The following is a 10,930-nucleotide window of genomic DNA, read 5'->3' as shown; positions in this document are numbered from 1 at the left end:
AAAACTTAATCCTATCCTAAAAATATTTATTTCAAGTTTTACTTTTCTCTTATATATTTAGATCGAATAGTTTTAAAAAGTTTCTTATAATTTTATAATTAAATATCACTTAATCTAGATATTACATATCAATATATTTTAAATTATATTTATATGAATATTAAATTACAAGTTTAGGCCCTAATTTTTTTTTTTAAATTGTGTTTTACAAGTCTAAAGAACATAAACATATTCAAAAACAGAAAAAGAAAAAAAAAAAAAAAAGGAAAACCAACTATTTTATCAAACGAATTTAATTTTGAGTCTAATTGATTCTTAAGTTTTTCAATTATATAACTAATAGATTTAAGTTTTAAGAAATGCCCAATATAACTATTTGACAGTGAGTAAAATTTATATCTAATATAATACTTATATTCAACCATTTTAGTTATATAAAAGACCTATTGAATACAAAATTAAAACTTTAACTTTAAGAAGTTAAAAACTTATTAAATAAATTTTCAAGTTGAGTGAATTATATATATATATAGAACTAGAAGTTAAGCTAAACTTCTTAATCATATTTTGTAACCTAAAATGAAGTTTTGGAGATGCCATCGAACCCAGTAGCTTGTAATTTGTATGTTCCACATAACATAATTTGTTGTGTATTTTCTTAATACCGATTCCTTCTACTATGAAGTACTTTTATTTTCTTGAATTTCATAGAGATCGTGAGACAAATAATGTAATTAATAATTGGAAAGCAACCTATATTCAATAATTACAAATAAATTAGCAATCAAACGATCAATTCAAAATAAAAGGTGAGTCTTTTAGGACAAATTCAAAATCCTTTCATGTCATAGTTTTTTTTTTTTTTTGAGTGTATTGTAATTTATTTATTTATTTAATATAATAACTCGAGAAGATCGAGAGAGAAGATAATGATGTTTGATAATTCTAATTGAAATGTCCTTTTTTCAAGCATAATAAGTCAAGTATATAATGCAATAATTGGTTACTTGGCCAAACTAAATCCTTTCAGAACACATAAGTAAAACGTCCATAAAGAAACTAAATAATTTTGAAGATGCAATATAAGGAATCATAAACTATTTTGACAGCATGGTCCATCACTGACAAATAAAACTAAATCATTATGCAAAATAAAATTATTTAATTGTTACACTCTTTTTTAATTATGTCTATAAGACTTAGAATTTAAGATTAGATAAAGGTATTATGATGTGATCAAAAGGTAAGGACTTCAAATCTTATCAAAGCACCTTTGAATAGGTTCAGTAATCATCTCCTGCGAGAATAGAGGACACCCAGGCAGTGATGTCACAAATATCTCTAAGATCCTTAGCCTTCTTCGGAAGTGTTGACGGTTCTGGTGGTGGTAGATTGAAGGTATCTAAACATCCATTGACCTCCGTCTTTGCAGTGATAGCTGCATGTTTAAGGACGACATAGCCACCAATGACCAACGCTTCTTTGCCTTTTTCTATGCCCCCCACGGCAAAGTTAAACCGACGTAAGCATTCTGAATATCGTTTATTAAGTTGTGGATTGGTCATCTTTGTTGCCTCGAGTCATCTTGCATGGCAGAGACCTTTGATGGCATTCGTATGGGCGAGGCTGAAGGTGTAATCGGCCACGTTTAGGGCGTCCATGCTTCCCATGGGTTTCAATAATGTCCAACATACTTCGAACAGATGGTCAATGCAATGTTGTTTTCTTTTGTCGTATTTGCATGCAAAAGAACAACGCTAAAGAAAAGAACATAGCAAAAGAAAATTTGGACAGAGCTAAAGACTCTAAGATTGAAATGGGTATTGGAATTGGAATTGGCCATTTTATTTTATTTTATTTTATTAATCAAATTCCCTTGAAAGTGTGTGATCGCCTTGCATTTAGTTTTTCAATTAAATTGAAACAAAATCACAGTAGTCCACACAAGAATAGTGGAGAGTAAACATCATATATACTCAACATGGTATAGAAGATGAAGAAAAGGGAAAACAGAACTCACCTTTGTTAAATCCCAAACTTCTTGTAAATTCCTCTTACTTATCTCATGAACACCTCCTCAATGATTTAGGACACCACTATAAGAATAACCTTGTTAATCTCTAGGACTCCAAGGGTTAGATGAGTGGTCTTTAACACTTGAAAGAGGAAGGGGTATAGAGAATTTGTTGAGAGAGAATAGAGAGGAATTTGGTTGAGACTAGGGTTTTTCTTTGGCACAAATAAAATCCCTTACCCTAAACGGGCTATAGGGATATATTTATATGGAGAAGAGTTAACCCATTCTCCAAGTATTTTCTTTTCCACCCTTAATACTAATTTATTAAATAACTCTTATTTAATTAATTTTATACTAACTACATAATCATATATTAAATCCTATTTAAAATATAGTAAATTAATTAACATATAAACTGTTGGGGTTGATGCCCTAAATCTCGTAGGGTCCTGTAGTTTGTAAACACCTGTATGAACAAATGCTTGTGATGTAATGACATGAGATATTTTCTTCACTGTTGTCTATGAAATATGAGATATTTTAGTTGCATTTACCACAAACCAATAAATTAAGATCCCTTGTTATCGTTGTGACTTAAGCATGTATGTGGAGACATACAAGTGGATCATGCCTTAAGTGATAACCTAAATGGTCTGTAGTATATTGATAAATGAGGGAAACCTTATCCTTGTGACACTATGGATATGGCCTGCTTTATAGATGTTACAAGTGTTGTAAAGTTCTATAGATAGTCTAATCCTGATCATTCTATGGAGATACACAAGCGGGGTGTCCTATACAAAGCAGTTTGTATAAGTCCGAATCACAAAATGTTTAGTCTCGTTATATAACACTATTCATGATAGAGACTTTCATTTCACTAGGATGGCCATAGGTAATATGACCGTAATCCTGAGTGAGCTGGGAACTCCTGCTTATGAAATCAGTCCTATGATTTGCATGGGTGCTAGTGGCCAGATTTTCGACTCAAACCAACCTCTTTGGGGATACGTCTATGTAACGACCGGATCCTTACACATTATAATCTGACCGCTACAACATGCATACTTAGACTTTTCTATCATAAGATGAGTTTTGGTGAAAATTTCAAAGAACATATCTAAATTTTATTAATTAGATAGAAAAGCTATATAAAAAGTTTATTTATCAAAACACCAGGATCCATAAAACATTAGCGTGGTGGTACAAGATGCATGTGCTTATAATAGTGAGTTTAATGGTTGGCCATTTGAGCGACGTCCAATTCTTCCATCTACGCTGTGTCCTGTAAAAAATATAGGATGAGTATATAATATACCCAGTAAGTAGTTCTCACGTAGGGTAGTGACCAAATACACAATCATAAGCAACATGTCATGAAAACGTATGGTTAGGACCGAAAACGTATAATAACATGTGGTGGTCGGTTATGCTTCCAACATAAATCTCTCCACCCTAATAGGAAGATGCAGACATAAGCGAAAACTAAGCCATCTGATGATTAGCAGGTCATGCAGTCAATAGGGCCAGAGTCGCATCCAACATCAACCATTAGCATAAACGTAATATTGGACTAGAGGGGTGCAACCATACATACCCTGCTAGTCCCTAACGTAAACATAACGTAAGATTAGGCCTAGAGGGGTGCAACCATACATGCCCTGCCAGTCCTGGAAGCATAAATTTCTCCGCCCTGTTAGAAAGATGAGTACTTAAGTGAAAACTAACCCATCTGATGATTAGCGGGTCATGCAGTCAGTTGGGCCAGAGTCGCATCCAACATCAACCATTAACATAAACGTAAGATTAGACTAGAAGCATAACTTACACCTAATTAAAACTTGATTTTAACGTAATCATGAACAAACATAATGCATGGGGTCCCTTGTAGAGAAACGTGTTCTAATCATGTAATGCAATATAACAATTAACATAACCATGCAACATAATTGGGGTACACTACCATAGAACATTTAAAGAGAAGGTGAGATAAACTACTTACTGTGATCTAGTTATTCCTTATTATTCTTTATGATTTGATCAGTAGAGCTTTCCCTTTTTAAACTAGAAGGAAATTTGGGAAGAAATTTGGGCAACACCTTACCCAAGCTTTTCTCTTTTAAAAGCTCACAGAACTTCCTCACTCACACTTACTTTTTCACACGATTCTTTGTTACTGAGATTTGTTTTGAGAATGGGTTAAATCTTCAGGCAAAGGGTCCTATTTATAGTAGTTTTCAGCTATTCTTAGTGTTACAAATCATCCTACAAGTGGCTTCTTTAAAATTACTTAGGGTTTAAGGATTCCTCTCAATAAGATACCTAATCTTGGCTAACATTTGCACTTACGTCATCATTCTTTGTTTGTATTCAATTTTTGGGTTTTTCCATGTATAATCTATAAGATCATGGCCAAATTCAACGCATAATCCATGCTTCTGTCCAAATCTCGCTGTTTCTATTCTCAGAATCTCGCTCTCTCCAGCTTTCTCGCTGGTTTGCTCTTGTGACTCTCGCTCTCGTGACTCTCGCTGTCGCTGTCGCTGGTCTTACTCTCGCTCCCGCTCCCGCTCTCTCCTACTGTCTCGCTGAGAATCTCATTGTCTTTACTCTCGCTCTCTCCAATGTTCTCTCCAATCTCGCTAGTTTTCACACGTGGTTGCCTTCACTGCTTGTGGACTCCACTTCCTCTTTTTAACTCTTTCAAATTTTAAGAGTATATGGGCAATTAGTTCACCTCCAATTCTTCCAATGAGTAGTGTACAAAAAAAAGTTATCTACTGCCCGTTGTCTCCTGAATTAGCTAGCGTCCAACTTCCAATTAATCCTCCCTGATTCTGCTCCTTATTCATTATTTTTGGATAATGAATAAATTTCCTATTTTTTCCCTTCTAAATTTCCACCCCTTTAAATAAAATTTCGTCCTACTTAATATTTGACATTTAATTTCCTGTATGCATACAAATCTGGGTTGTTACGGTCTGATTGGGGAGCTGGAAACTCAGCTACAAAAGACTGAATTCACTCCTTCCCTAAAGTAAGGGTAAGTAGATAGATTGTTCCCTTAAGGGCAGATTCTGGGATTTATACAATGTGGTGCCACACACTTTCTCATAGCCCGAGAGGTGTTCACTCGTAGTAGGACCATGATATATTGTTCATTAGAGAAATTAGTAGTACTTAAGGAGTTAGATGTAACTACAGGGGCAAAATGGTAAATTAGCCCAATTGTACTTACGAGTGATCTATGAAGGGTTATCATATTTTTTATTAGTTATATCCAATGGACACAAAAATATATATGTCGTGAGAAAAGTCCAGCTGTTGGTCGTTAGTGGAGTGTTCGACAGTTAACAGATGGTTGATTTCGTGATTAAAAAGTTTAGTAAGTTATTCACGTACTATTGTGAAGGAAATAAGACATGAGAATTTCTATGAGCAATGAAATGATCGTTTCATATTCCATTCATATTTGAACATATACAATTACAATCAAGAAACAGAAACATACAGGCTATACACAAAATGAAATTACAGCATGTTTTACTATACGATCAAGGGAAAGAATACACATACCTTTGAAGACTCATCTTCAATACCCTTGATCACGAACACTCAAATAATCAGCAAGACTACAAGCTCGAATGCTCAAACACTATGATCGTAACACAACATGATCACAGCAATCACGAATGCAATAAACTTCAAGACCACGAACATAGCAAACGACCTCCAAAAAACCTCGAACTATGTCGAGTTGAGTACGACACCACCACAATGGCTACCTTGGTATTCTCAATATGAGAATCCAGAAGTGTTGGCTCTGTGCGGACTTGGTTAGAGGACGAGACTGAAGGAAGAACAATTGTGTAAATGATTGAGCAAGTGGGAGATGACAGAGGTCTATCGTATAGACAATGCCCAATCGTTTAGAAAAAGCTCTACGATCGTTTAGCTATCGGCCAGCTAAATGAACTATCATGTAGTGTCATCCCACGATCATCTAGTCTCTCTTCGACTATAGTTTAGTGAATCCTATTCACTTGACAACCACAGTTGGGCCAATAACCATTATGCTACTGTAGTTATATCTAACTCCTTAAGTACCATTGATCCTTCTAATGAACATAAATCATAGTCCTACTATGACTGAGTCCTCTCTTCCAAAGAGAAGCTATGGCCATTATGATCAAGCCCCAGAATCAGCCCTTAAGGGATCAATCTATCTATTTCTCCTGCTTCAGAGAAGGAGTGAATTCCATATTGTGTAACTGAGTTCCCAGCTCCCAAATAAGACAAGTCCCCAAAAAGGTAGGCATGTTGAGTTGGCAATCTGGCCACTCTCACCCATACTAATCAAAGGACCGCCCTTAAAGGTAAAAGCTTCCAAAACACTCAGGATTAAGGTCATGTCACCTATGGTCGTTAAGTTGAGATGTAAGTCTCTAGTATCAATGGTGTTATATACAGAGGCTAGTCATCTCGTGGTCTGATCTTATACAAACTCTTTGTATAGACACCTCCGCTCGCATGTCTCTACATGAATGGTCAGGATCTACCATTTGTAGTAGTTCACAACACATGCAAACCTCTACAAAGCAAGCTTTATCTGTAGTGTCACCAGGATCAGGTATCCCTCCTTAATCCTTATACTACAAACCTATTTAAGTTATCACTTAAGGCATGATCCACTTGTATATCTCATATACATGCTTAAGTTTACATACGATAACCATGGAGTTTTGTTTATTAGATATGAGTAAATATCCGGTAAAATAACTCTTATTTTATTCATAACAACATGTATAGATTACAAACTACGAGATTCTAGGAGAATTAGGACACCGATCCGAACAATCTCCCACTTGTCCTAATGCCTTGGGAGATTAATATACACTACAAGATAAATACATGTACAATATATAATAAACTAGGGTATACCCCAGTATCATCTTCCACTTGCCCTAGACAAGATGTTGCATGTCCTACAGACCCAGACTCTCTAGGTGACCTTCGAACACTTTAGCCATGAGAGCCTTTGTAAATGAATCGACAATGTTGTGCTCTAATGCGATCTTCGTGACTATCACATCATCGCGATGCACAATCTCACTGATCAAGTGGTATTGTCGGTCTATATGCTTGCCTCGACGATGACTCCAAGGTTCCTTCAAATTTGCCACAGCCCTGCTGTTATCACAATAAAAAGTGATAGACAAATCCATATTTGGAATAACTTCTAAATTTGTAAGGAATTTTCTCAACCAAACAACTTTCTTAGCTGCTTCAAAAGTGGCTACGTATTTGGCTTCCATAGTGGAGTTTACATGCATCCTTGCTTGATGCTTCGCCACACTACAGCCCCTCTATTCAGAGTGAACATTGACTCCAATGTCGATTTACGAGAATCTCTATTGGTCTGAAAGTTAGAGTTTGTGTATCTTGTAAGGATCAAATTCTTATCTCCATACACGAGCATGTAGTTTCTAATTCTCCGAAGATACTTGAGGATCATCTTGACCGCTGTCCAGTGATCAAATCTTGGATTGGACTGATAACGACTGACAATCCCTATACATAGAAAATGTCGGATCTGGTACACAACATTGCATACATTATGCTTCCAATAGCTGAAGCATAGGGAATCTATCTAATCTCCTCAACCTCTTCAGGCGTCTTAGGACATTGATCCTTAGACAAAACAATTCCACACCTGAAGGGTAACAAACCCCTCTTGGAATCCTGCATCCTGTACCTGATCAACATTTGATCAATGTACGATACATGAGATAAGGCTAACCTCTTTTTCTTATGATCTAGATCCCTAGAACATACTATGCCTCACCCAAATCTTTCATTTGGAATTGGGCAGCTAGCCACTTTTTAATGTCAGCCAGAAACCCTACATCATTCTCAATGAGTATGATATCATCCACATACAGCACCAGAAAGCTACTAAATTGTTGATGATTTTCTTGTAAACACAAGGCTCATCAACATTCTGATCAAAGCCAAACGACTTGACAGTATTGTCAAATCTAATGTTCCAAGATCTAAATGCTTGTTTCAGCCCATAATTGGACCTCTTAATCTTGCAAACTCTTTGCTCTTGATCTGGAACTACGAACTCCTCTGGTTGAATCGTATAGATGGTCTTCTTAAGATTACCATTAAAAAAGGCAGTCTTGACATCCATTTGCCATATGTCATAATCATAAAATGTGGCTATGGACAGGAATATCCTGATAGACTTGAGCATGACAATAGGTGAGAAATTTTCCTTATAATCAACTCCCTCGACCTGGGTATAACCCTTTGCCACGAGTCTAGCCTTAAAGGTTTGCACCTTTCCATCTACACCTCGTTTTCGCTTATAGATCCACTTACATCCTATAGGTCTTACCCCATCGGGTGGATCCACAAGCTCCCAAACGTTATTGAAGTACATAGACTCCATTTCCTAGTTCATGGCTTTAATCCATTCATCCTTGTCAACATCCTCCATTGCTTTCTTAAAAGACAATGGATCCTCGACCCCATCATTAGAAATAACCTTCTGGGCTTCAATCAAACCCATGTAGCAATCCGGTAGGTTCATAACCCTCCCACTATGTCGAGGCAGTCTCAACTCTTGAGTTGGTTGACTAGATGTACCAATCTCAACAACTCTTGTTGATCTATCGGCCAATTCAACAACTCTTGTTCAATCCTTAATAATCTTAGTCTCACTAGAAATCTCACGCAAAATGAGCTTACTTCATGGCTTATGATCTCGGAAGTGGTCTTCTTCCAAGAAGATAGCATTTGTAGCAACAAACACTTTATTCTCACTCGGATCATAGAAGTATCCACCCCTCGTTTCCTTGGGGTAGCCTACAAAGAGGCAAACCTTTGAATGCGATTCCAACTTCTTTGGGTTAGTCACAAGCACATGTGTCGGACAACCCCAAATCCTGAACTGGTGTAAACTACCTTTATGGCCTCTCCACAGCTCAAAATGTGTTTTAGAAACACTTTTTAAGGGAACGTTGTTCAGGATATAACATGCAGTCTCCACTGCAAAACCCCAAAACGAGTCTGGAAGATGAGCATAACTCATCATAGACCGAACCATGTCCAACAAGGTTTTGTTTCTCCTTTCTGATACACCATTCTGTTGAGGTGTACTTGGGGCTGAGATATGGGATGCAATCCCATGTTCTATCATATAGTTTTAGAATTGGAGATCCATATACTCTCCACCATGATCAGATCGTAGTGTTTTTATCTTCTTACCTAGCAAGTTTTCAACTTCAGCCTTATACTCTTTGAACTTGTCAAGGGTTTCAGACTTAATTGCATTAGGTAGAGATACCCATACCTTGAATAATCATCTATGAAAGAGATGAAATATTCATGTCCAACTCAAACCCTAACATTCATTGGACCATAGAGGTCAGAATGTATAAGCTCCAAGGCTTCCTTGGCTTTGTAACCTTTTCCAGTAAAAGGTCGTTTGGTCAACTTGACTTCGAGGCATGATTCACACACCAGCAAGGAGTTTTCTTCTAAACTCTTTAGAAGTCCACTTCTCACCAACTGCTCATTTCTATTGAGGTTGATGTGATCCAACCTTAGATGCCAAAGATGGGCGTTTTCTTTAGGAGAAACTTTTGGCCTTTTAGTTGTTGTTGTTGTATTGAACATTTCAATATTAAACAAGGATTTTATGACTAATGACCTTAGTACATATAAGTTACTTTTCATTGAACCAAAACCGATCTCCATCCCATTCTTGAAAATAAACACTTTATTCTCAGAAAGAGAGAGGGTATAACCTTGATTAATGAGACAAGAAACTGAGATTACGTTCCTCTTAATATGAGGAACTACGAAAACATTATCTAGTAACAAATAACGTTTCTTTCCAAAAATAACTTCAATCTGGATACAACAATAGTTGAAACAACCTCACCAGTACCGGCTCGAAGAGTCATCTCTCCCCGTTGCAACATTTTCTAGGAACTGAATTCTTGGTAAGAGAAATTGATGTGATTAGTAGCACCCAAATCAAGGATCCAGGCAGAATAATCATTCTCTACCAAACACGTCTCCAAGACCAATGAATCACATTTATATTCTGTAGACATCCCTCTCTTTTGAAGAGTAGTGGGATCGGTATCAGAACCTAAATAATCTCCAAGTTCCATGTCAGAGAACATTTCTCTTCTATGAACAGAGTTAGCAAAACTTACTTCCTCTTTTTGGAGTTTAACTTGGTAATTGACACTACTGGTTTTTTCATCCATCCTTTTATGCTCGAAAAGTAAGAACTAATGTTCTAACAAATCTTGCAACGAGTCCATAATCTCATATGCAATGACCATGTTCTCAACCCTTTTGGCCAAGACATCAGGTATGCTAGCCAAAATGTGAAGTCAGGCCAATGAATTAGCCTTCATCCACACCTCATACGCCTTACGAACACTTCGCGGTGCATCAAGGGTCAGGACTTGAGGACATTCCTCAACCATGATAAATTCGAGATCATTTACCACGAAATACGTTTTACACGACTCTTTCCATTGTATGTAATCGGTCAAATTAAAGGCTTTAAATGGAAATACAAACATGTTGCTGAAAACAAAAACACATTGACCTACGTTAGGTCTTAAGAAAATACCCGTTGAAAAAACATACAACATCCAATAAGGTTTAGCAAAACTAACATGAACCCCGTCTGACATCTAGTTTCACAATGACGCTTCAAGTTTAGGACAAAAGCCGCCAAAGGGAGGTCAATTGTCCCTCATCTGAATTGAGAAATTCTCAACCAGTCATTAATACCAGAACAACTCTTACTCCTATAGCCATCATTGATTTGGTCAAGAGATCATTAACTTACTTAACAAGGTCCTGTAAGTGTGACCTGCC

The sequence above is a fragment of the Benincasa hispida genome, chromosome 12, assembly GCF_027475165.1.
Source record: "Benincasa hispida cultivar pf3 chromosome 12, pf3_genome.v1.1, whole genome shotgun sequence".
NCBI lineage: Eukaryota > Viridiplantae > Streptophyta > Magnoliopsida > Cucurbitales > Cucurbitaceae > Benincasa > Benincasa hispida.
Note: the sequence above shows the minus strand (reverse complement) of the source record.